At 44.2% G+C, this 24,086-nt stretch overlaps 1 protein-coding gene across 11 annotated transcripts in view; it reads left to right on the top strand.

The window, feature by feature from the left end:
* Nucleotides 1–24,086, top strand: part of ANKS1B (ankyrin repeat and sterile alpha motif domain containing 1B) — a 432,983-nt gene that overhangs the window by 208,142 nt on the left and 200,755 nt on the right. The gene's annotated exons all lie outside the window — the stretch shown is intronic.

Here is a 24,086-nt window from a genome sequence, read left to right as displayed (position 1 = left end):
ATATAGCTGCATGATTTATTATTACTGCAACATATGTTTGCAGAGCTGAAGCTTTTCCATATAACATTCTGATAATGCTTTTGGGAAGGTATTTTTTTTTGGGGGGGGGGGGAATTCCCAGGGCTCAAATCAGCTGGAGGGCCACTTAAGCCAGCATCATGCTGCATTCAAAATGCATCTCTATTTATTCTACTTTTAATGCAGAACTGCACTGCAGCCACTAGGGGCACAGGGAAGGCAGAGCACAGTAAAGAATAGTTGCTCGGCTTTGGGCTTTTCTGCAGTGTTAACTACAAGGAGGTAGGGCTATTGAATTAAAAAAAATTCGGTATAGTTCGGATTCAGCTGAATTCGGCCCGTTTAGATTTGGGATATGCCGAAGTCCGAACTCCCCCACTTCGGGTCCGTGCAATTCGGCGGGAATTCAAAGTTCGGGAAAAAAATTTGGCCGAATAAAGCCATTAAAAACACAACTGCGCCTTTCCGTGGCTCTGGGGGGGCATTTTTGGGGGTAGAGGTCCCAAACTTTCAGCGGAGCTTCAAAGGACGTTTCTTGAAAGACCCCCCAAGTTTTGTAAAGATTGGGTCAGGGGGGGCTGAGATATGGGCCCCGAAAGGGGTCCCCCCACCCTTAATGTGCATGTCTGAGCAGAGCTTGCCGCCCACGCACAAAGCTCCCAGCCCCAACAAACAGCTGAGGTTTGCAAAGCATTGCAACACCACTGCAAAACAACACAACCATGTAAGCAACACCTTTGCAACTGTGCAAAGCAACACCTGACACCTGGGAGTTTGCAAACCATGGAAAGGGACAGAGGCAGCTAGCTATGCATAATGAGCAGGAGGGGTGGAATTTCCCCTTTTGCATGGGACTCCAAATGCATTCTTTAAGTCACCATTTGAAAACCAGTTTTGAGCAAGCATCCAAATAGACCTAACCGCTCTTATGAATGAGGGAAAACCTGAAGACACACAACTGAAACCCCCCCTCAAACCAGGGAGAGAGAGACTCGAGGGGGAACACACCCCCAGGCAGAGCCGGCAAAAGCCCCCTTTGGCTTCCCCCCCATCCACAGAAACTGCTCCCTCCCCACACACACACAGACTCTGCTTCCCCCCCACACACACACACAGGAGAAAAATTATAGATTAAAGCCCCCAAAGGATCTTACTGTGGCTGTCTTCTGTTCCATCAGGAGGGGCTGGGGAGGACTTGTAATCCAAGACGATTCCAATTAGGCACAGAACGTTTTGCTCTGGAGATGCACACAGGATCAGCTGATCCATTCATCCCAATAGGGAAAAGGGGAAAGGGGAAAGTCCATATCTCGGGACCCCCTGACCCAATATTTACAAAACTTGGGTGGTCTCTTAAGAAGGCTTGTCTGAAGCTCCGCTCAATGTTTGGGATCTGCACCCCCAAAAATGTGCCCCCTGCAGCCACGGAAAGAGTAAAGGGGGGAGCCAATATTTCTGCCCCCACTGAACCCATCTTTACAAAACTTGGGTGGTATCTTAAGAAGGATTGTCTGAAGCTATGCTGAAAGTTTGGGGGCTATATCCCCAAAAAAGCGCCCCCTGCAGCCACGTAAATGGAAAGGGGGGAAGGGAAAAGGGGTGGAGCCCATATCTCGAGACCCCCTGACCCAATGTTTACAAAACTTGGGGGGTATCTTAAGAAGGCTCATCTGAAGCTCCACTGAAAGTTTGGGGTCTGTACCCCCAAAAATGCGCCCCCTGCAGCCATGGAAAGAAAAAAAGGGGGAGCCCATATCTTGGGACCCCCTGACCCAATGTTTACAAAACTTGGGTGGTCTCTTAAGAAGGCTTGTCTGAATCTCTGCTGAAAGTTTGGGGTCTGTACCCCAAAAAATACGCCCCCTGCAGCCACAGAAAGGAGCGAATGTGCACAAGCACCCCCCCCACACACACACACGAGGATTTCCCTCTCTCTCTCTCTCCCCGGCCGGGCCGCACATCAGCTGATTCCTCCAGTACTCAATCCTGACTGATTGGCCAGAAGAAGACCCAGCTTGGCCACCGATTGGCCGGGGAAGGAGAATGCTGCTTACTGACGGTTATGCTGCTTACTGATGCCCCGAATTGGCCGGATTTATTCGTGAACTCCCGAACTCACTGAATTCGGCTCCCCCGGTTGCCCGCCATTTTTGAGTTCGGTTCGTCGCGAACTAAAAACCACCGAATCGGGAAATTTGGCTGTTTTTCAGTTTGTGCCGAACCGAATCAACAGCCCTACAAGGAGGCCAACACTTGCATACCCATCAACCAAGCCAGCACTTGAGCAAAGCAAGACAAGGCAGCACAGCTCATGGCTGTGAGAGTCATTGCTAGGCTGCAGCCTCCTAACAAGGTTGTTGTTTCCATCATGTGTTTCCCTCTTCCTTTCCTTCCTCCCAGTTCCATAGTTCTGCCTGTTTAGCCAGATCTTCCTTGTTAATGTGTTGTAGAAAATAAAACAACCTTTCATCTTTTCTTAATTTCTCTTCCTCTTTTCCATACTTTTCTCCTCTCTTTTGCTCTCTTCAAGATGTGCCTTCGTTTCTTTATTCCTCCTTCTAATTCCCCCCTTTATTTGTCAGTCTTGGTCTCAACTCCTTCTCATCCCTGATTATACTCAATAGTACAGTCTTATAATACAATAGTACAGCAGCTTAGACTGTACTCAATAGTAGTGTAGCAGCAAACTCTTGTTGATATTATGAACAAAAGTGGGGGCAGGGAGAGTTAATATTTCCCCATGATCTATCAAAGTAGGGGGATGCTTCCCCCCTTTACATGGATGACAATGGAATGTTAATCTGTTTTAGTGGTTACACAGATGGAACAGAAGTTAGAAGAACTCCTCCCCACCCTTAGTTAGATTTAATTACATTTTAAACACTGCTCAGGCCGTGAGCTGTAGTAGTAGCAGTTGTTGTTCTATTGGTAGGATATCTATTATCACTTTGTAAATGCTACTTTGCTACTGTAGATATTAAGCTTCATGTTATATTACACATTACATAATCTTTTTAGCAAATATGTCAGCAAAATCAATATCAATGATCCCAGTAATTCTCATCCAGCACCAGTACATAATCAATTTGCCCCTGCTTTTGTGCTGGGTAAATATACAATAGTAAGTTTAAATAGTTTTCTTACCAGTTTACTTTCTAAAGATTTATTGTGATGTGGAGGTTTTGGGAACTACAGCTCATGGCGTCAGATGTATGAAGTGTGTCCTATATTGGTAAACATATGTATACAAATATAAAATAACAAATATACAGATCTAACATACAAAATTAGACATATGATTTGGATCAGGGTCATATGGTGGGCCCAGGTGGAATTTGTCTGGGTGTCCATGGTGGTTCTCAGCAGCCCTGCATCCTGATCCTATGTATGTATGTATTCAGCAGTAAGTTATTGATTGCAATATACACCCCAGTACATAGGGTTGCATATTTAGTTTCTCTACAATTCAGTATGTTAGAAAAGATCTTTGAATTTTTAAATGTTTAAATGATACATGTTTATTATTTATTGTCTTCAAGTTTCAGCGTTCCAAGTCTGAAAGCACAGGAGATAGTCACAGGGAAAAACACATCTAATCTTCCCATATCTGGATTTCAACTTCACAGCCCAGGATTCCCTCCGTTTTGCTACACAAACAGGCAGAGAATCAGGGCATGTAAAGTGCCATATGGAGAGTTTTGAGTAAGCCTGAATAAGATGTGCCCTTATTATTGCTTTCTCTTGATCTGCCTTATCTCTTCCTGTTCTGTTTCAATATGTTTCCCAGCAATTACAGGGAGTATTCAGATAGCTTACAAAAATGTAGTAGCGTTGAACTTGGACAGACTGTAGGGATGCATTGGGTTAGTTTTCAGTATCAAATTGATCATATGTTGCGAAGCATTGATTCATAACTTATAACTTATTTCAGCCAGATCTACTTTAACAATTATTTTCCATAGTATTCATTCTTTCTAAAAACAACCTTCCTTTCTGTCTGTGTTTATGTTCATATACATATTCGAAGGGATGGATATATAATCTCACTATTTAAAAAGACAGGCAATGTAAATGGGAAATCACATCAAATATTCTTCTGTTGCAATGCAGAGGTGACCTCCTTTAACAAACCTACATCATTCATAAAGTTTCAGGTGATAAAACTGATAATATTTGAATTCAGGATAACCAGTCATAGTATTTGGCTTCTGCTATACTGTATCAGCTTTTTAACAACCCTCTCTTAAACAATTTTAATAGATTGTTTCTGGAAGTCTTATATAAATAGTATTTTGGGATTTTAGTCCAGACACTGAATCAAATTCAGTTTCTTCTGTCTGTAAATCTAATAAAGAATCTATCCAATTTTCCATAAAAAGAGAAAATAGGAGCAGTAGCTCAACTGGGAATTGGGCTGCCAGGTCTGGGTGAGGAAATACTTGGAGATTTGTGGGGTGGAGCCTGAGGAGGCAGGGTTTGGGTAGGGAAGGGGCTTCAATGGGGTATAATGTCAGAGTCCCTTTCCAAAGAGGCCATTTTCTCCATTTGAACTGATCTCTGTCACCTGGAGATTAGTTGTAAACCCAGGAGATCTCCAGCCACAACCTGGAGGTTGGCAACCCTAACTGGGAAGTAGAGAACGGGAGTTGAATCATGTTTACGTCTTCAGTCTCTGCTTCTAAATGACGATGGGTAGCCGTGTTAGTCTGTCACTAGCAGTAGAAAAGAGCTAGAGTCCATTAGCACCTTAAAGACTAACAAAAATTCTGGCAGGGTATGAGCTTTCGTGAGCCACAGCTCACTTCTTCAGAAATTTTGATAGCCTTTAAGGTGCTACTGGACTCTTGATCTTTTCTACTGCTTCTAAATGAGTAGGTGAGAACACTTTATTGCATTTAAAGGTAAGAGAGAGCCTGCTCAAATGATACTGATGTCTAGAGGTAGCCTCTGGATACTGTTCTTGCTGCATTAGAAATGTGTTATTGGGGATCTAAATTCATGTTATTGACATCAATTAGATTCTGTATCTTCAATGCATCACCATCTGATCTGTATTAAGAAAACACGTAGGAAGAATTTTCTAACGGTTAGAGTGGTTCCCCAGTGGAACAGGCTTCCTCGGGAGGTGGTAAGTGCTCCTTCCCTGGAGGTTTTTAAGCAGAGGCTAGATGGCCATCTGTCAGCAATGCTGATTCTATGACCTTAGGCAGATGATGAGAGGGAGAGCATCTTGGCCATCTTCTGGGCATGGAGTGGGGGTCACTGGGGGAGGTAGTTGTGAATTTCTTGCATTGTGCAGGGGGTTGGACTAGAATCAGTGGTCGGCAAACCGCGGCTCGTGAGCCGCATGAGGCTCTTTGGCCCCTTGCGGGGGGCTCTCGAGGAGGAGGAGGAGGCGGCGTGCTGTGACTCCCTGCAGGTGGAGCCGGCGAGCGGCCGGCGTGCGTGCGGCTGGCTGTCTCCTCGCCTCTGCTCCCCCTGGCTCGCGGCCCTCCGCCAGGGGGCGGAGGTGCGGGGTTGCGGCCAGGCCGGGCAGGCTGGCCAGAGGAAGGGCTGGGGAAGCTCGCCCCCTGGAGCCGGAAGGCGAGGAGCCACGGGGAGTCGGCTTCGGCCGAGGTAGATGAGGGGCAGGGACGCGGGGAAGAGCGGGCCGGGGGCACTGCCCTCTGCCCTGCCCTCCGGAGTCTCCCTCGTGGAGTCAGAGAACTTTTGGCCGGGCATGGCTGTGGGGCATGGCGGCGCGTTCACACGTGCACGGCGAGCATGCGGGAGCCGGGCGGAGGCAGCTGGCTGGTGCTACAGTGTCTCAGCCGCCGCCCCGCCCCGGCGGCGCCTCCCCAGATCATCCAGCGGGAGAGGCCGCCCCGTGCCCCCCTCCAACTTTCTCCGGGGATTGGGGGGCTCCTGTCCTCACTGGGGGGCACGATCTGGCGGGGGGCGGCACACAATGGCTGGACCCGGCTGGAAGGAGGTGTGGTGAGTGGGGGTGGGGGGGAGATCTGGGGTGGGGACCTGCAGGAGGTCGCCGCTGGACCCTCCCCTCTCCTCCCCTCCCCTCCTCTCTCCTCCCCTCCTGGTCTGGGGTCAGGATCAAGGGGGGTGGCAGGAGAGGAGGAAGGGCAGCCAGACCCCCAACCCCTGGCCTGGGGGGGGTCTCCCGGCGGGAGTTTGGCATCGGGTGCAGTTGGCTGCCAAGTTTCAGGGGTTTGGGAAAGTTTTGTTTGAATGCGTTAAGGGTGCGGTGGGGGGGGGCGGGAGACACGGGGAAGACCTTCGCCCTGAGCGAAAGTGTGGGAGAAATGACAGATCCCAGAGGTTGATGCCCTGGGTTTTATTGACAGCTTTACACGTTGGGGGGGGGGGCCTTTTGCAAAAGCAGGTCTCCCTCTCTTTTTAAAATTTACATCCTGCTTGGCTTCCCCCCCCCCCCCAAGTTGGGACTCCCAGTGGCTTTAGAACATTGTTCTGGACAGCCGCTGCCAGCCTGAGCAGGCAATACTGACTTCGATGGACCGAGGGTCTGATTCAGTATTAGGCAGCTTCGTGTGGCACCGTGTGTGGGTGGGGGGGGTGCATGTGCAGGTGACGATAGCTTTTCTCCTTCTCGTTTGTGCATGGCCGTTGATGCACAGGAGGTTTTGCCACTCAGATGCATATTTTTCCTATCCAGATTCTCAAAACTCTGCATGGGGGGTTATTGGCCATTTATGAATGGGATGTTTTGCCTTGGATTTGCCACTCAGATGCACATTTTCCCCATCCAGATTCTCAAAACTCAATAATAAGCCCCCCTGCAGAGTTTTGAGAATGCAGATGGGGAAAATGTGCATCTGAGCGGCAAATCCAAGGCAAAACCTCCCGTGCATGAATGGTTGTTAAAAGGCGTTTTGGCTATCAAAATAAATCTCAATCGTTGTACTGTTGATATTTGGCTCTGTTGACTAATGAGTTTGCCGACCACTGGACTAGTTGACCCTGGTGGTTCCTTCCAACTCTATGATTCTATGTACATCTCTATATGAAACTAATTCTATTTAAAAACAAAACAAAAAACCTTTGGTTTAAGAGGGAGGTTTAGGTGCTTACAATTGCAGTCATACTCCATAAAATGGAAATTATGAATTAATTTGTGATAAATACAAACTGCTATATTGTGCTTGTCTAAAATTTACATAGTCGTACTTTCCTTTGTTTTCTTAGACACCCCCCACCCAATTGGCATGGCCATTATATCTACTCTTTCTAGTGGGCACTTCGTATCACATATTTTGACATGGAACCAAATTCTAATTACACTTTTATGTAGCACTGACTTCCAGCCTGCAGAAGAAGAGAACTGAGCTAAAAGAGTAGCTTACATGAAGCCCAAAGTGAATACAGGCATTAAAAATCAGGCTGTACAATGTATGTATTAATCACATGGTATAGAAATTTAATTGCAATTGTAACTTACAATATCACACATGCTCTAATAACATAGAAAATTGCAAGTGCCTTAATTCTTCTCTTAAACAGGAAGGGGGTTTATTGTAGATATTCTTTGTTTTTTGAAATGTAAATCCATTAATTATATGATGGGATAGTGGCAAATTTTATTTACTTATTGATGCCTTCCTACAGAAGTATAACAGTAAAACAACACTGATATGTGACAGAAAAGCCAGTGTGGTGTAGAGGTTAGACTGTTGGATTAGGTTCTGGAAGACCCAAGTTTGCATCCCTACTCTGACATGGAAGCTTGCTGGGCGACCTTGAGCCAGTCTCTTTCTCTCAGCCTAACTTACCTTGCAGGATTGTGGTTGTAAAGATAAAATGGAGGAAGGATGAATGCTGTTGTAAGCCACTTTGGGTACACTTTGGGGTACAAAATGGGATATAAATACCTAAATAATTTAAAAAACATTTTAAACCTTCCTTTTTTTTAACAGACAAAGGGATAATTGTGAAGGTTCTTTTTCTAGTGAATAATTTAAATTAGGACTATGAACTGTCATACATTTATGACTACACAATGGATTTTCACCAAATCATTGAGAGTAACAGTGCATTCCTGAGTCTGGGGGCCAAATGGGCTTAGGAGGTGCCCAGACCCCAACACCAGCGTCCATGCCACTTGCGCTGTGCAAACTGGCACGGACATGCCACTTGCGCTGTGTAAACTGGCCACTTGCATCAGCCCTCAGACACTGGCTCGGCCTCCCGCCGGCGCCCTGTTGGCGCAAGTCCTCATGCTGATGTCCTAGGAGGTGTTCCTGGGGTGTTCCAAGGGGCGGAGCTGACAGTAGGCAGACTCCTAACCCCTTTCAGGCCGGGAACGCCTCCTTACACTTCAGCAGTGCTGTGGCAGGGATTCTGCTGGCGCAGCATTGCTGTTCTCTATGGGGCTTCCCCCTTTTTAATTTTTAACTTTAAAAATGCCCCTTTTTCCCACTGCAGCAGCCGTAAAACCTCCTTAGAGGAGCCATGGCAGCAGCATGGCCACGCAGTCCCTGGGCACTGAAGGGCTCAGGAATGAGCCGTAAGACATCCTGAAATACTTGTGAATTTATAGCAGGATGTAAATTGGAATTGGAAAGACTGAAAGTATATTTTGACTGTACAAGAAATTGTTCACAAACTTTAAGTGTATGCAAGATAAAAGATAATTTTACTATCCATTTGACATTGGACATTAGAGCAGCTAACACCCCTTGTCCATAACAACTTTCAGACTGATTGGAGAAATAATTTTGAATAGAATAGAATTTTCTGGCGTTTTAAGGGCAGAACATTAAAAACTACATTCCTTAACTATGCAGCGGCTTTTGCAACTATGGTAATAGTCTCATCTGGCTATTGGTAAAGCTGTTGGTAAACTGGAGGTGTTGTTTTATCATTTTTAAAGGACTGCTGATATAGCTGCGCAGAAAGCAGAAAGCTGTACAAATTGTATCATCCTGTACACAAAGGGACACATATAGGCAATAAAATAATATCAAGAGAAAATAGCTTTGAAGAAAAGCGTAGCAATTACTGTGTTGGACAGGAATAGAAAGGAAATTACATCTCAAAGTTTGAAAAACTCAATTTGAACTACTAAAATTCAACCTTCAGCATGACTGATCACTTGAAAACTCTACTTTTGATGGGATAAAACAGGAAATGTTCAGGAGCCGTGTTCATCTATCCTACCTGAAGCCTTTTGTTAGTCATCTCCTCCCTTTCTGTTTAGCCTGCCAGACAAGATCCTTTTCTCAAGCCCGCTCTCTGTAACTCTGCCTGCAGAGGCGAGGCAGGTGAAAACCAGGGCCAGGACTTTTCCAGTAGTGGAACCTTGCCTTTAGAATATACTCCCTTCGAGGCTCATCTGGCTTACCGTGCTGTACTTTAGATGCCAGGCTAAAGCATTTATTTTTACCCAGGCTTTTAACTTAGGGTTCCATCTTTAAAAATCTGTTTTTATGATATCTTCAAGCCGATGGACAGTATTATTGAGGTTGTGGATTTTTTTATACTGCTTTTACGCCCTTTCTTGGTTTTATGGATTATTTTAATAGTGATAAATTTTATATTATTGTTTTTATTATTTTATTTTGACTTTGCAAGCCATCTTGAATGTGATTATGGAGAGGTGGCACATATATTTTCTATCTATCTATCTATCTATCTATCTATCTATCTATCTATCTATCTATCTATCTATCTATCTATCTATCTTAAAGGTAAAGGTAGTCCCCTATGCAAGCACCGGGTCATTACTGACCCATGGGCTAACATCACATAACAATGTTTACTAGGCAGCCATTGCTTTTCCAAGATATGTACACTTTACCCCTAGCAAGCTGGGTACTCATTTTACTGACCTAGGAAGGATGGAAGGCTGAGTCAACCTTGAGCTGGCTACCTGACTTCCATAGGGATCGAACTCGGGTTGTGAGCAGACTGCAGTTTACCACTCTGTGCCACAGGGCTCCTATTACATTTTGGTTAAGACTCTTTGGGTTATGTTGTGTAGTTGGTAAAGTATCTTTACCTGCACACACACACCCAATGCTATCTACTGTCCTAGAATTAATCTAAAGGAAACAGATTTTTATTAAATCTGCTAATAGACGGAGAAAGAATATGTACTCTTGCCTAATTTGACAAGGTGTTTCAAGATGTTGGTCAGCTATTGGTCTTTTGAATCTTAAAAGTATGTTTGGATATAGCGAAATGAACTAGTGTTAGAGTCTGGTGGGAAACCTGATTAGCATTTATAGCACTTGAAGTCAAGGTTGGTATTTCCCTTAAGCGTGGGGAAGATAGGAAGGAGAAATTGGCTTCAGAGAGGGGAAAGGATAGAAGAGAGACTGCATGTTTGCTGAGATGCTACTGTGATGCCTTAGGTCTGCCCTGGTCCAAAAATGACAGAGCTGTCCCCCTCCTTTTCTATTTCTTTGTTGAAGAGAGAGTTAAAAAGCAGTGAACAAATCATATGATGTTCAGAGGTGGTAAGCTACCAGTTTTTCAGTGATTTTTTTATATCATGGTGTTCTCTTGGGGGAGAAACTGCTAAGTATATCATTACATTTTATGGGAAATGCCATTTTTATGTTGGGCTATGTTATTGCATGAAAAGGAATAAAAGTCTTATGTATATTCATGCATTATTTTTAAACTTCATATTTATCTGGCACCGCAAAGCATTCCTTAAGTCATAGGCCATATTCAGACAACCAGACAAATATCCTTTTGTTCTGCTTGTATACTCCCTCTTCCCTACTTATCTTATGCACTGTGCGCAATTAAAGGTTTCCTGATTTGGAAACCTTTAAATCATGCTCCAGTTTCCCATAAAGTCCAAATGTAGGTGTTTGTTTCCTTCTCTCAGATTGGAACGCTAAACTAGGATTGACTTGAGATTTCTAATTGCAGTTCTAATGTGATGGGGAGAAAACAATCTCCAAGTTGCCCAGGAGCTTGCATTTGGACTTCACAGCAAATTAGATTTAAGTCTTACTAAACTAGAAGGTCATGCTCTGCTCTTGTGGAAGGAGACAGGAGGGACTATACAGACACGGCCAAAAACAAGTGCATTGGTGCAAGTCACAGGCAAACCAGAGTTTGTTGTGATGTCTGAATGCAGTTTATATATAGTTTCGCTGTCATTCCTCAAAGATGCTTTTCTAGGACTGTGGCCGGAAAAGGAATATGAGGCTGGCTTATGTAGAGTGCTAATGTTAACTGTCTCGCTTTAGAAGGGTTTTTTAAAAATGATGACTAAGCTTCCCACCTATTTCAGAGTGAGCACAAAGGTTCATGAATTGTTGAGGCTGGTTGCCTCGTTTCTTTCCTTAAGGACTTTTTTCTGCTTACTCACTACAATACATTCAGAAAACAGTCTCATGTCCAATTAATTTGTTCTCAAACTACTTGTTGCTATGCTATCAGGAGGATGAGCAAGCATGAACCTAATTTCACTCCTCCTTCCATATGCCAGCAAGAACAATGATAGACTTTCATTTTCAAGTTCTTAAAAAATTATTTCTGTTTCTGTAGTTACGCTCTTGACTTACTCTTAAGGGTGGCCAAAACAGGAATGAAAATGACACTGCATATTTTGTTATAGATACATTTATGCTGTTTCACCATGCATCAAAAACTATTTTCAAAAATCTTTTTTTTTTCATAATCCCACTTGAAGGCTCTTTGGAAAGTCAAAAGGTAGGGTACATCTGAATATAATAATAAATAAATGTATACCAATGCAGATTGCAACTCTAGTCTGCAAATAGGCATTCTACTGTTGAACCATTTTAGATTATGAGTACTAAAGAGATGTTGTAAATGTTTTGAGATGGGGGTCCCCAACGTTTTTGAAGCTGTGAGCCCCCTTGGAATTCTGACACAGGCTGGTGGTCACAGCCACAAGATGGCTGTTGCAGGCGGTGGAGCCAACCACAAAATGTCAGGGAGTAAGACAATGCACAGCTCTAATAGTAAATCTTCAACATTTCAGTCAGAAGCTCTTTTTATCCAGATGCCTTTTTAAATGAACATGCTTAAGGGTCCCTGCTTAAGAAATAACCAATTTTACCATCTTGAATATGTGCTGTGGATGATTCAGGAGCATCTTTGGGAAGGAGGCACAGGATGCTTTTCCAAGATAACCATCAGGTATAGAACTTATACCTTAAATGGCTTCTTCATCTGCCATCAAAACAGATTTTCAAAAACACGTTACTGTTTTCTTACCCAGAAGCTTTTCAGCAGCTAGCGTCCACACACAATATTTGTCTTCTTTTGGACTCCCTGTTCCAGGGAGCAAGAAATAGGCAGGGAAAAACAGCAATGATTAAAAGCTCTGTTGAAGGGAAAATCCAATGTATGAAAAACTCTTTCAACTGAGGTATAAATATAAATATTCCCTTGCTTATGTTCAGGCCAAACATTGTGAACACCAGCCATTCTCATGGATTATCATTGCCTACGCAGGGAATAAGATGCAGGGTCAACTCTGGATCACACCCAGGGCTTTTTCACATTAGTTTTTTGTATTGGTCCGGGCCCCATACTTCTTTGGTGTCTCCCCTGAATTCTGCACACATTTTCGTGCCTTCAGTTTTCACTTCAGTCCCCCCCCCCCATTGTCTTCATCACTATCTGGCAGGGAAGGGAATGCTGCCCCAAGTGCCAGGCCCTGGGGTGGTGTGCCAGCACTCTATAAATCAAGTAGATCCTTTTCAAGAGAGGGAAGGAGGGGGAGGTTAGTAAGGGAAGGGTACAAAGGGTTGCTTCTGGTCTGCTTTTCTTCTAATTGCTGTGGGTTCTCTTGTGGTTTGACTTTTGCCTTTAAATCCGAACACTGTTGAGTTAATGTCTTATTTGTGTTTTGCAAGCTTGCTATAATTGATTCCTGGCATTTTTCTCTGCCTGATCTTCCCACATGTAGAAATAATCAATTTCTCTCAGGTGTGGGGTTTCTAAAAACCCCTGCAAATATTTTAATTTGTCCAGATTGAAACTTCTAATTTCTGGCTTCTTAAGACCATACACAATTTTACTATCCTTTTAATGCTTATATCTGCCAGCAATCTTCCTGGGACACTATAAAATTTGAGCATTTACTTCTCCCTTGTCCCATCCTGGTATTTTTACCTTTTATTCCATTATTTTATATTATTTTCCTGTACCACAATAAAATAAAATAAAATAAAGAACATCTGTAGAATAACCCTAATAATAAAGTTGCTTTAGCTTCCTCTTTTGATAACACAGGGAAAACCACTTACTGCCAAACAAAGATTCCCCCAATGCCTGAGCCGATTGGACAAGACACCCCCAGGATTTTGACCATTACTATCTTTTGTTAATTCACAGTGGGTAGCCGTGTTAGTCTGTTTGCAGTAGTCAAAAAGGGCAAGAGTCCAGTAGCACCTTAAAGACTAACAAAAATATTTTCTGGTAGGGTATGAGCTTTCGTGAGCCACAGCTCATTTCTTCAGATACAGCTAGAATGTGAATCCATCGGTCTTTAAGTAGAGGAACAGTATCTAAATGTGAATAGCAGGCTTGATTGGATTAGGTGTGATATGCAAAAGAGTCTGTGATGTCCAGGGGAGAGATGGGTGTGGAGAAATCAGCATTGGTAATGGGCCATGAATGCAAGGTCTTTATTCAGCCCAGGTAAATGCATTGACTTTAGTTTGAATATCAACTGTAATTCAGCAGTTTCTCTTTCCAATCTCCCTTTAAAATTCCTTTGTAAGAGAACTGCTACTCTTAAATCTGCAACAGAATGTCCTGGAAGGTTGAAATGTTCACCCACTGGTTTTTGAATATTGTGGTTTCTGATGTCAGACTCATGTCCATTTAATCTTTGTCTAAGAGACTGACCTGTTTGTCCAATGTAGATTGTGGAAGGGCATTGCTGGCATGTGATGGCATAAATCATATTAGAAGATGAGCAGAAATATGAACCTGAGATAGTATGGCTGACATTGGTGGGTCCAGAGATGGTGTTCCTAGAATCTATATGAGGGCAAGGTTGGCACCTTGGTTTGTTGCAGGCCTTGGTGCCAGAGTCCATGTTCTTGTTAAGTAGTTTATCATCATGGGTGAGAAGTTGTTTTAGGTTAGCCGGCTGTCTGTAAGCAAGAAAGGGACATCCCCCCAGTGCTTCAGCGAGGGAAGTGTCACAATCCAGCATTGGTTGTAGGTCCTTAATAATACGTTGGACTGGTTTTAGTTGGGGAGCTATAAGTGACAACCAGAGGTGTTCTGTTGTCGTTCTCTGTGGGCTTATCTTGTAGTAAGTTGTGCCTGGGTATCATTCTGGCCTTCTCAATCATCTTTCACACCATATCTGCAGGATATTGTAGTTGCAAAAATGTTTGCTGTAGGTCTCTCAAGTGTGTATCTCTGTCTGAAGGATTGGAGCAGATGCGACTATAGCGTAGGGCTTGGCTATAGACAATGGATTGTCTGATATGGTTGGGGTGGTGGCTGGATGCATGTAGATACGTTTGCCGATCTGTCGGTTTCCGGTACAATGTGGTGCTTGTGTGTCCCCCATGGATCCGTACTGTGGTGTCTAGTTAGATTGATGGTGGGGTGGAAGTCGTTGAAAGCCTGGTGAAATCTTTCAAGGGCTTCTTTGCCATGAGTCCAGACAAAGAAAATGTCATCAATGAACCTCAGGTAAAGGAGAGGTGCCAGTGGGTATGAGTTCAGAAAACGTTGTTCTAGATCTGCCATGAAAATGTTGGCATATTGTGGAGCCATGCGAGTGCCCATGGCAGTGCCATTGATTTGAAGGTATAAGTCCTTACCAAACCGGAAGTAGTTGTGAGTGAGAACAAATCTGCAGAGTTGTGTAGCCAGATCTGCAGTGTTGTTGTCAGGGATGGTATTTCTAATGGCTTGTAGACCGTCGTCATGGGGGATGTTGGTGTATAGAGACTCCACATCCATGGTGACTAGAATGCTGTTTTCTGGGAGACAGTTGATGGACTGCAGTTTCCTTAGGAAGTCTGTGGTGTCTCGGACATAGCTGGGGGTATTAATGACATATGGTCTCAGAAGGGAGTCCATATATCCTGATACTCCTACAGTGATGGTTCCAATGCTCGAAACAATGGGGCGTCCAGGGTTGCCAGGTTTATGTATCTTAGGTAGGAGGTAGAAAGTGCCTGCTCGAGGTTCCTGAGGTGAATCCATATCAATTCGTTCCTGTATATGTTTTGGTAATTTCTTCATGTTTTTGTTGAGTTCTCACTGATATTCCTGAGTGGGGTCTGTGGATAGCAGCCTGTAGAAACTGGTGTTTGAGAGCTGTCGTTCAGCTTCTTGTATATATTTAGTTTTGTCCATTATGACAATGGCTCCTCCCTTGTCAGCTTGTTTTATTATAATAGTTGGATTGTTTCTCAGGCTGCTTATGGCATTCTTCTCTGTACAGCTGAGATTGGATCTTGAGTGGTGTTTTCTGTTGATTATTTCAGTTTGGGCTCGGCGGCGAAAACATTCAATATACATGTCCAGTGTAGTGTTGCGGCCTTCAGGTGGAGTCCACATGGAGTTCTTCTTTTTATGGTGTTGGGTGGGAGCCAATTGATCATCCTTATATGGTTCAATGGTGGGAATGTGAGGAGGTTGTTCAGGAGTAGATTGTTGAAGCTGTGAGGTCTGTTCCTGTGTATTCTGTTCTGTATCTTTTGTTACAAATTGACCTTTCTTTCAATTTAGCTTTAAGCTGCTCTTTGTCTCAGCTTCACTCAGTCAGACATTCTCTCCCCCCTCTAACTGCTCAACTGCTGTTTTTGCTTCTGTTTTCTAGCTCTCTGTCTGTAACATTCCATCAGCCCTCCTTGGATATTGGATATTGTGGGGAGAAGAGAAGCTTGTTATTTCTGTACCCTTATGCCATTTTCCCACTGAAAATTAGGGTTGCCAGGTCCCTCCTGGCCACCGACGGGGAATGTAGGAGTAGAGTTGCCACATCCAGGTTGGGAAACTCCTGGAGATTTGGGGATAGAGCCTGGGGAGGAAAAGGACCTCAGTGGGGAACAACGCCATAGTGTCCACCCTCCAAAGCAGCAGTTTTCTCCAAACAACTTCATACATACATTTGGTTAATGTTAGTCAAAAAAAATCTTCTCAGAACTACAAGTAATATGTAGTTCCTCAGTAATCCATGTTTTATGCTATTTTATGAACTCATGCCAAAAAGTTGTAAATGGTGACAAATATGGGGTACCCTTTGGAAGAAGCAGTGTTTTGTTCGTGGGCATCAGCTTGCCATAATAGCAAGTGCTGGAATTCAGCTTCCTACAGTTCTAGACCAGTTGGGCTTTTTCTAGCAGCCAGCTCAGCTCAAGCTTTCATCCTGATATACCTGGGTTTCTTAGAACCTCATCTGACACTCTAAACTCCTGATGGACCCACCCCTGGCTCTGAAAACATCGAACAGCTGGGCGAGGCTGTGTGTCCAGGAGGGGAGGGGCCGTGGCTCAGCGGTAGAGCTTCTGCTTGGCATGCAGAAGGCCCCAGGTGCAATCCCTGGTGTCTCCAGTTCAAGGGACTGGGCAAGTAGATGATGTGAAAGACCTCTGCCTGAGACCCTGGAGAGCTGCTGCTGGACTAAGTAGAGGATACTGACTTTGATGGACCAAGGGTCTGATTCGGTATCAGGCAGCTTCATGTGTTCATGTGTAAACACTACACGACATTTGATCTCACTTGGTCCACATACATAAGTGGGGAACTGCAGGTAATGTGACATGTTCATAAGTTGTGCAGGACTGTGTTACTGATTTCTAGAAAGAACAGAACTGATGTGTGTTAGTTCCTTTTTTTCTGGGTGTAGTTCATTATAATATGTTCATTTGCGTTATCTGTTTCTATACAGCTGTGATTTAGTTATTGGAGTTAGTTTCAGGTAGATATATGTCTGTTACCCTGATGAGAATGTGTGAAACCTTACCTTCCATTTTGCCAAGTCAGAGGAGTAAATGTGTTGCCAAGATATCAAAATATAAAATAATACTTTAAAATAATTGGAATGTGTAAGCTTAAATGCCTTTAAATGGACATGTTTACTAGTTAGCAGGTAATTAAAATTTTTATTTACCTTCAACATTTAAGTCATCTTCCAGGGGAAGGGCTATGTGGTAGAGCATCTGCTATGCATGCAGAGGGTCCTGGATTCTATCTCTGGCATCTTCAGAGAATAGAATAGAAATGTTATTTATACCCTGCCATCCCCGGCGGAACCAGGCTCAGGGCAGCTAATATCATATATAAATACACGCTCTGATAGGAGGTGATGTAAAAGACCTCTGCCTGAGATGGACCAATGATCTGACTCAGTAAACTCAATTTCATACGATCCATTTCTGAAATCCTAAACACACTCAGGCGAATCCTGACGCGGAAGCCAGCGGATTGGCAGTCTGTCCAGGATAACACCATCAGAAAGTCCTCTGCTACTTAGAAAAGTGTAGTTTACTTCACAGTGCAAAGATATAATACAAATACTTCTTACACACTCTCCGCTCATAGCATCCCACACAGAGCTTCAGTTTCATTCCATTATATACACCTGGTGGACTTAGCCACCAATCTCAGTAGATGCCTAGTCATTCTGAGATGGCTCCTGTATTGCATCAGCCTCCTGGTCATAACCGGATCAGGCCAGCTTCCTCTAGCTCTCCAGGGACTTTCCAGGCTGATTGCATCATTACTAGATCCATCTGATCTAACCTGCACCTGTCAAACTAATCTAACAGCCTTGTAATCTTGACACTCCTCAAGGATTTTAGATTAGTTTGGTTAGTTTCAAAAACCGGTTACAAGCCACGATTTTTGTAAACAGATCTGCCACATTACCAGCACTGGCACACTTTACAATATACCGTATATACTCGCGTATAAGCCGAGTTTTTCAGCCCAAAAAAAGGGCTGAAAAAGCCGAACTCGGCTTATACGCGGGTCAATATGGTAGAGGGAGGGGGGGAACTTACTGCCGCCGCCGGGCCTGCGCTGCTTCCTGCCGCCGAGAGCGGCCTGGGGCGGCCTCCTGCAGCTGCAGGAAGGCTGCCCCGGCCCCCGCCGGGCCGCGCCGTCGCTTCTCGCCGCCGAGAGCGGCCTGGGGCGGCTTCCTGCAGCTTCCTGCTGCCAAGAGCGGCCTGGGGCGGCTTCCTGCAGCTTCCTGCCGCCAAGAGCGGCCTGGGGCGGCCTCCTGCAGCTGCAGGAAGGCTGCCCCGGCCCCCACCAGGCCGTGCCGCCGCTTCCTGCTGCCGAGAGCGGCCTGGAGTGGCCTCCTGCAGCTGCAGGAAGGCTGCCCCGGCCCCTGCCAGGCCACGCCGCCGCCGGGCCCGCGCCGCTTGCTGCCGGGAGCCCTGTCAGGTAAGCCTGCGGGGGGGAGGGGTTATAAGCCGACCCTTGGCTTATACGCGGGTGCCTAATTTTTCCCCATTTTTGGGGAGAAATTAGGCACCTCGGCTTATACGCGGGTCGGCTTATACACAGGTATATACGGTATACCAAGCTTTTTTTTCACAGCTTCAACCTCATTGACATATCTTATTCTAATATGTTGACTCCTGCCTTTAAAGTTTTGCTCGGTCGCAAGTTGTAGCGCAGATTGGTTGTTAGTATATATCCTTACTGGTAATTGTACAGACACATTGAGTTCTTTCATGAGATAAACAAACCATTCCACCTGGTTTATACATTCACTCACAGCACTATATTCTGCTTCACGCGAACTCATGGCCACAAATGACTGTATCACAGAATTCCAATGTATGGGCGCTTCACCAAGATATACCACATAACCGGTGGTTGATTTTGCGCTCCCCTGATCTGCCCACGAAGCGTCTGCATAGGCAGTCAGTTCCCCATTACATGCATTCAGGCATAGCTGCTTATTCACAGATCCCTTCAGGTATCTGAGTACTCGCTTAGCTGCCTTCCAGTCAGTTTGCTTTGGTGACATATTTTTCCTGCTCAGGCAATGCACCGCCTGATATATGTCTGGGCGAGTCCAACAAGCAAGATATAACAAACTTCCTATCAGAGGCTGATACAGAGATTTGTCACACTCTTCTTGTTCTTGTGACTCTTCACACAAATAATATGTGACCATCGGGGGTTCAGCTGCATTAGCATCAACCATGCTAAACCTTTCCAGCAACTGTTTTATTTTTTTTCTGTCTGAGACAAGTAAAATACACCTTTATTGTCTCTGCTTATTGTTACCCCTAGATAATTCCTTATATCTCCCAAACATTTCAGTTTAAAACGTTCTCCAAGCTGTTTCTGAAATTGTTCTTGGTCACTCTCATTATTTGTTATTACACACAAATCATCCACGTAAATTAACACGTATGACTCCTTCTGACCTGTGCACCTTGAAAATAAACAAGGATCAGCAACACTTTGTTTGAAGCCGAATTTCTTAACAGCATCAATTAAGCACTTGTGCCACTCTCTGGCCGATTGATGTAAGCCATACAAAGCCTTGTTCAGCTTGAGTACCTTGGCTTCCTCCTTCAATTCAAAACCTGGAATTTGAGTCATGTAGACTTCCTAGTCTCACATCCAGGTGCAGCCAATTTACAAACTGCCACCTGGTAGATTAGTGTGAGAATACCTTGAGCTATTGACATGCTTCCATTTCAGCTTTTCTTGCTCTGAACCACAATAGCTTATCTCTTTCATTGTCAGCTAACATTTTTTCATAGCTGTCAGGTTCACCATCATCCATATTGTAAACATAATCACAATCATTAAAGCCATACCTTGGTGGAGGTACTCCTTTATTACTCCTGTTTGAACGTCTGGCTACCGTGTCACTAGACTCCCCTCCTTCTGGAATCTCACCCTTTACTGTTTCCATGTTTGAAACATCTCCAGGAAAAACACTTTCATCTGCCTCTGGCTGTTCATTAGCCGGCAATAAAACCTCTTTAGAAACCTTATCTGTGCCGTGTAACTTTGGCCAATTAAAAGATTCTCCGAAGTTCGCGGACCTGCTAAATGACACCTGATTCTGATCATTAGCAAAGCGATAAGATTTTGCTGCATTCTGATATCCCAGAAAAATCAGCGGTTTGGATTTCTTGCCACCTGCTCTGCGGTTTTTTAAAGGTATATTCACCCAAGCCTTTGTACCAAACACTCTTAAATGCTTTAAAGAGGGATTTCTCTTGTACAATGCCTTGTAGGGATATATTGTTAATGCTGGAGGTCCAAAGTCTATTGATCAAATAACAAGCCACCTTGATGCCTTCCCCCCAAAACCTGGGTTTTAGATTAGCATCCTCTATCAAAGCTTGCAACATTGACTTTAGATAACCAATCCTCCTCTCAGCCACTCCATTCTCCTGAGAAACGCAGGGATTAGCCAATCTGTGCTCAATTCCCTTGCTCTCTAACCACTGGGTAAATGCATTAGAGAAATTCACCACCTCTGTCAGATTGCAAAGATGATACCTTAAGGTCTAGCTGCCTTTCCACCCTATTAATCCAATACTTGATGGTTTGGCATGCCTCACTTTTCTGCTTCAGCAGATACACCCAGCCAAAACAAGAAAAATCATCAACAATGCATAAAGCATACCGGTTCTTTGACACACTCTCAGGAAATGGACCACAGAGATCTAAATGTGCACTTTGCAACGGTCTGGTTGCCACTCTTTGGCTTACCTTAGCCACTGGACTATGTCTGCTTTGAACAGACTTGCAGACAGTGCAATCTAGGAAAGAACTACACTCATTTATTTTAATGTCATCCTTCCCTAACACACTCAGGTCTTCTTTAGGATAGAATAGGAGGCGTGGCCAAAACGCCTATGTAGAAGGTGTATGCACTCATTATGTGGATTTTTATTTAAAGACTCCACTACCATAGAAGTTTCTCCTGTCCTTCTATGTACCGCATAAACATCCTTTTGCAAGTGCCCTTCTAACATTACAACCCCTTCCTGGCTTATCTGGCAGGTGTTTCCTTCAAACTGCACCTTAAAACCAGCCTTAGCCAGCACAGAAACACTCAGCAAGTTATTCTGCAACTCAGGCACACAAAGTACATCTTGAAACGTATAGTTTAAACCTGGGAAAAACAACTCCCCCTCAGAGTGTACCTTTAAGTGTTTCCCATCTGCTAGACTTACATTAGACTTAGCAGATTGCTTTTGGTTGACCAACATAGAAGCCTGTTTAACAAAACATTTACTTGCCCCACTGTCCAAGAGCCAAATGTTCTCTTTGCTTCTAGCTTCTGCCAGCACAACAGCAGTGTAAGTTCCATTCACTGACTGTCTCTTTGGTTGCTTTTTCCTGGCCAACTGCGGACAGTTTCTTTTCAGGTGTTGCGTGGACCCACAGGCGAAACACTTCCTGATAAACATCACACATTCCTCCTCTTGCTTGTAGCTCCTACTCCTCCGGTCTCCCTCATGCGCTTGCGTCTGAGCCATCTGCGCAGGGTAGAACGCTGCCCCTCTTTCTGGGTTGACTCCCTGCTGGGCTGATGATCTCGGCGTTGACTGTAAATGACCTCTCTGCCTGGGTTGATTTACACCGAGCTGCACGGCACTTGAATCCCGCGGCGACTCTGACGCTCCTCTGGCATCAGGATGGGGCAACAGTTGGGCTGAAGTCATCTCCTTACGTCCTTCCTCCCGTCGTTCCTCGTCCTCCAGAATCTGTCCCATCACTACTCATAGGTTAATTGCCCTGCTGCCAAACTCTCCAGCGAGGTTACTAAGACATCAAAACTCGCATCCAGAGAACTCAACAGCAAGTACACCCGGTCTTCTGCAGCAACATTCTTCCCTCTTAACTCCAGCTGTCTAAACAACTCTGCCAGAGTTTTCAAGTGGGCTGCGGCCGGCGTGTGCAGTGATTTATTGCACCTATAAAGCCGCCTCATTAGTGCCAGCACAGTGCCTGCCGAGTCTCGCAGATACACTGTTCGTAAAGAATCCCATGCCGCTTGGCATGCTCCTTGCCCGCGACGTATACAAGCTGGTCGTCTCCCACCGACAAGGTGATATTGGCAAGGGCTTTAATGTCCTTGGCAACCTCGGCTGCTGTGGTAGGCTGCCTTTCCACAGTATCCCACAAATCCTCCCTCTTCAGATACTGCTCCAGCCTCACAGACCAAACATGGTAATTCCCAGAGGTGAGCTTATCCACAGGGATAATTGATTGAGCCATAACTCACACAGCCTTTTCTTTCCCTCAGTAGCTTCTGAAAATCCTGGACTCTGCTTAGCTACCACCACACGTAACCTGCGCAGTGTAGCAGAAACACTCCTTTAGGGTGGAGCTGGGCCCAGAGCCCTGACGCGGAAGCCAGCGGATTGGCAGTCTGTCCAGGATAACACCATCAGAAAGTCCTCTGCAAAGATATAATACAAATACTTCTTACACACTCTCCGCTCATAGCATCCCACACAGAGCTTCAGTTTCACTCCATTATATACACCTGGTGGACGCAGCCACCAATCACAGTAGATGCCTAGTCATTCTGACATGGCTCCTGTATTGCATCAGCCTCCTAGTCATAACTGGATCAGGCCAGCTCCCTCTTGCTCTCCAGGGACTTTCCAGGCTGATTGCATCATTACTAGATCCATCTGATCTAACCTGCACCTGTCAAACTAATCTGACAGCCTTGTAATCTTGACAAATCCTATACAGAGTTACTGTGCCATCTTAAGCAGAGTTACTCCCTTCTAAGTCCATTGAACTCAGTGGGTATAGAAGAGTGTAACTCAGCTTAGAATCTCAGTGTTAGACACTGAAATCAGCTCTGCATAGGAGTTCTGCATTTAACTAGGCGGAACCTACTCCTGAAGAATATGAAGCTTGGCCAGAACTCATGTTTTGCTCTGATCCCTCAAACACCCTTGTTTTTGCCAAGATTCCTTGTAGCTATAGTTCTGATAAACGTATGTTAATAAACATTAACAAAGCAGAGTAAGTGCATTAGGCTGCAATTCATTAATTCATTAATTAATTTGTGAAAAGATTCTATGGCTAGGGTGGCCAACCTCCAGAAGGGGTCTGAATATCTCCTCCAGACAAGAGAGATCAGTTCCACTGGAGAAAATAGCTGTTTGGGAGGGTGGACTCTATGGCATTGTAACCTGCTGAGGTCCTTCCCCAAACCATGCCCTCCCCAGGCTCCACTCCCCCAGAAATCTCCAGATATTTCCCAATGCCTATTTAATGGCATTGGCAATCCAGTTACAGGAATTGAATAAGATCTGTTGAAGTCACCAAGAGGCTTCTCTGTGACTTCAGTGATACTGAAACTGAGTCATAGTTTGTTGTGCTTTCTGATTAATGTACGTGACCAGTGTGCAATATTTAGGTTGTAAGCAGCTGAGGTGTTGTTTATGTGCTCTGATTTGCAGTGATGTGCAATGTATATACGTTTTGCTTATCGTAAAATGTAATAGATCTTTTTTTAAAAACCTGTAACATAATGAAAGCTAGATTATAAACTAGGTGGTCTCTTTTAACGTGAAAACCCCTAATTTTCATATTTCACTGATATTTAGAATTATACTATAAATAGATACCCTGTGTTTAAATAATTTACTTGACATGGTGGAAAACCAAAGTTTATGAATGAATTATTATTCTGTTTTTTAGATTATCAGATATATTTTGTAAGTTTAGGAATACTGAATGTTCCTCATATCTTTAAAAGTCATATATTCATATATTCTCTTCAAACAAATCCTTTGTGAAAAGAGAAGTCATTTCTGTTTTTTCCACAGTAAAAATTCATTTAATTGTTAATGTGGATGGATGACCTTTTCAGATTGAATTTTAAGTAGATTATAATGAAGATTTGCTCATGACTGGTAGTATTTTATGGTTGAAAAATCCTGGAGATGAAGAAATAATTATTTTGACTGAAAGGATGTTGTGCAATTTAGGTTATGCCCAGTTATAATAAGAAAACATGTAACAGATTATTCATTCTTTCCTGGTTGATTGAAAAAAATGAATAATGGGAACAATGGTTGGGAGCGTGCTGTGAACACAGCAAACCTCAGTGCAGTATTATAAAAAAAAGGAAG

The sequence above is a fragment of the Euleptes europaea genome, chromosome 3 (assembly GCF_029931775.1).
Source record: "Euleptes europaea isolate rEulEur1 chromosome 3, rEulEur1.hap1, whole genome shotgun sequence".
NCBI classification, from domain to species: Eukaryota; Metazoa; Chordata; class Lepidosauria; order Squamata; family Sphaerodactylidae; genus Euleptes; species Euleptes europaea.
Note: the sequence above shows the minus strand (reverse complement) of the source record. Positions and strands in the feature narration are given on the sequence as shown.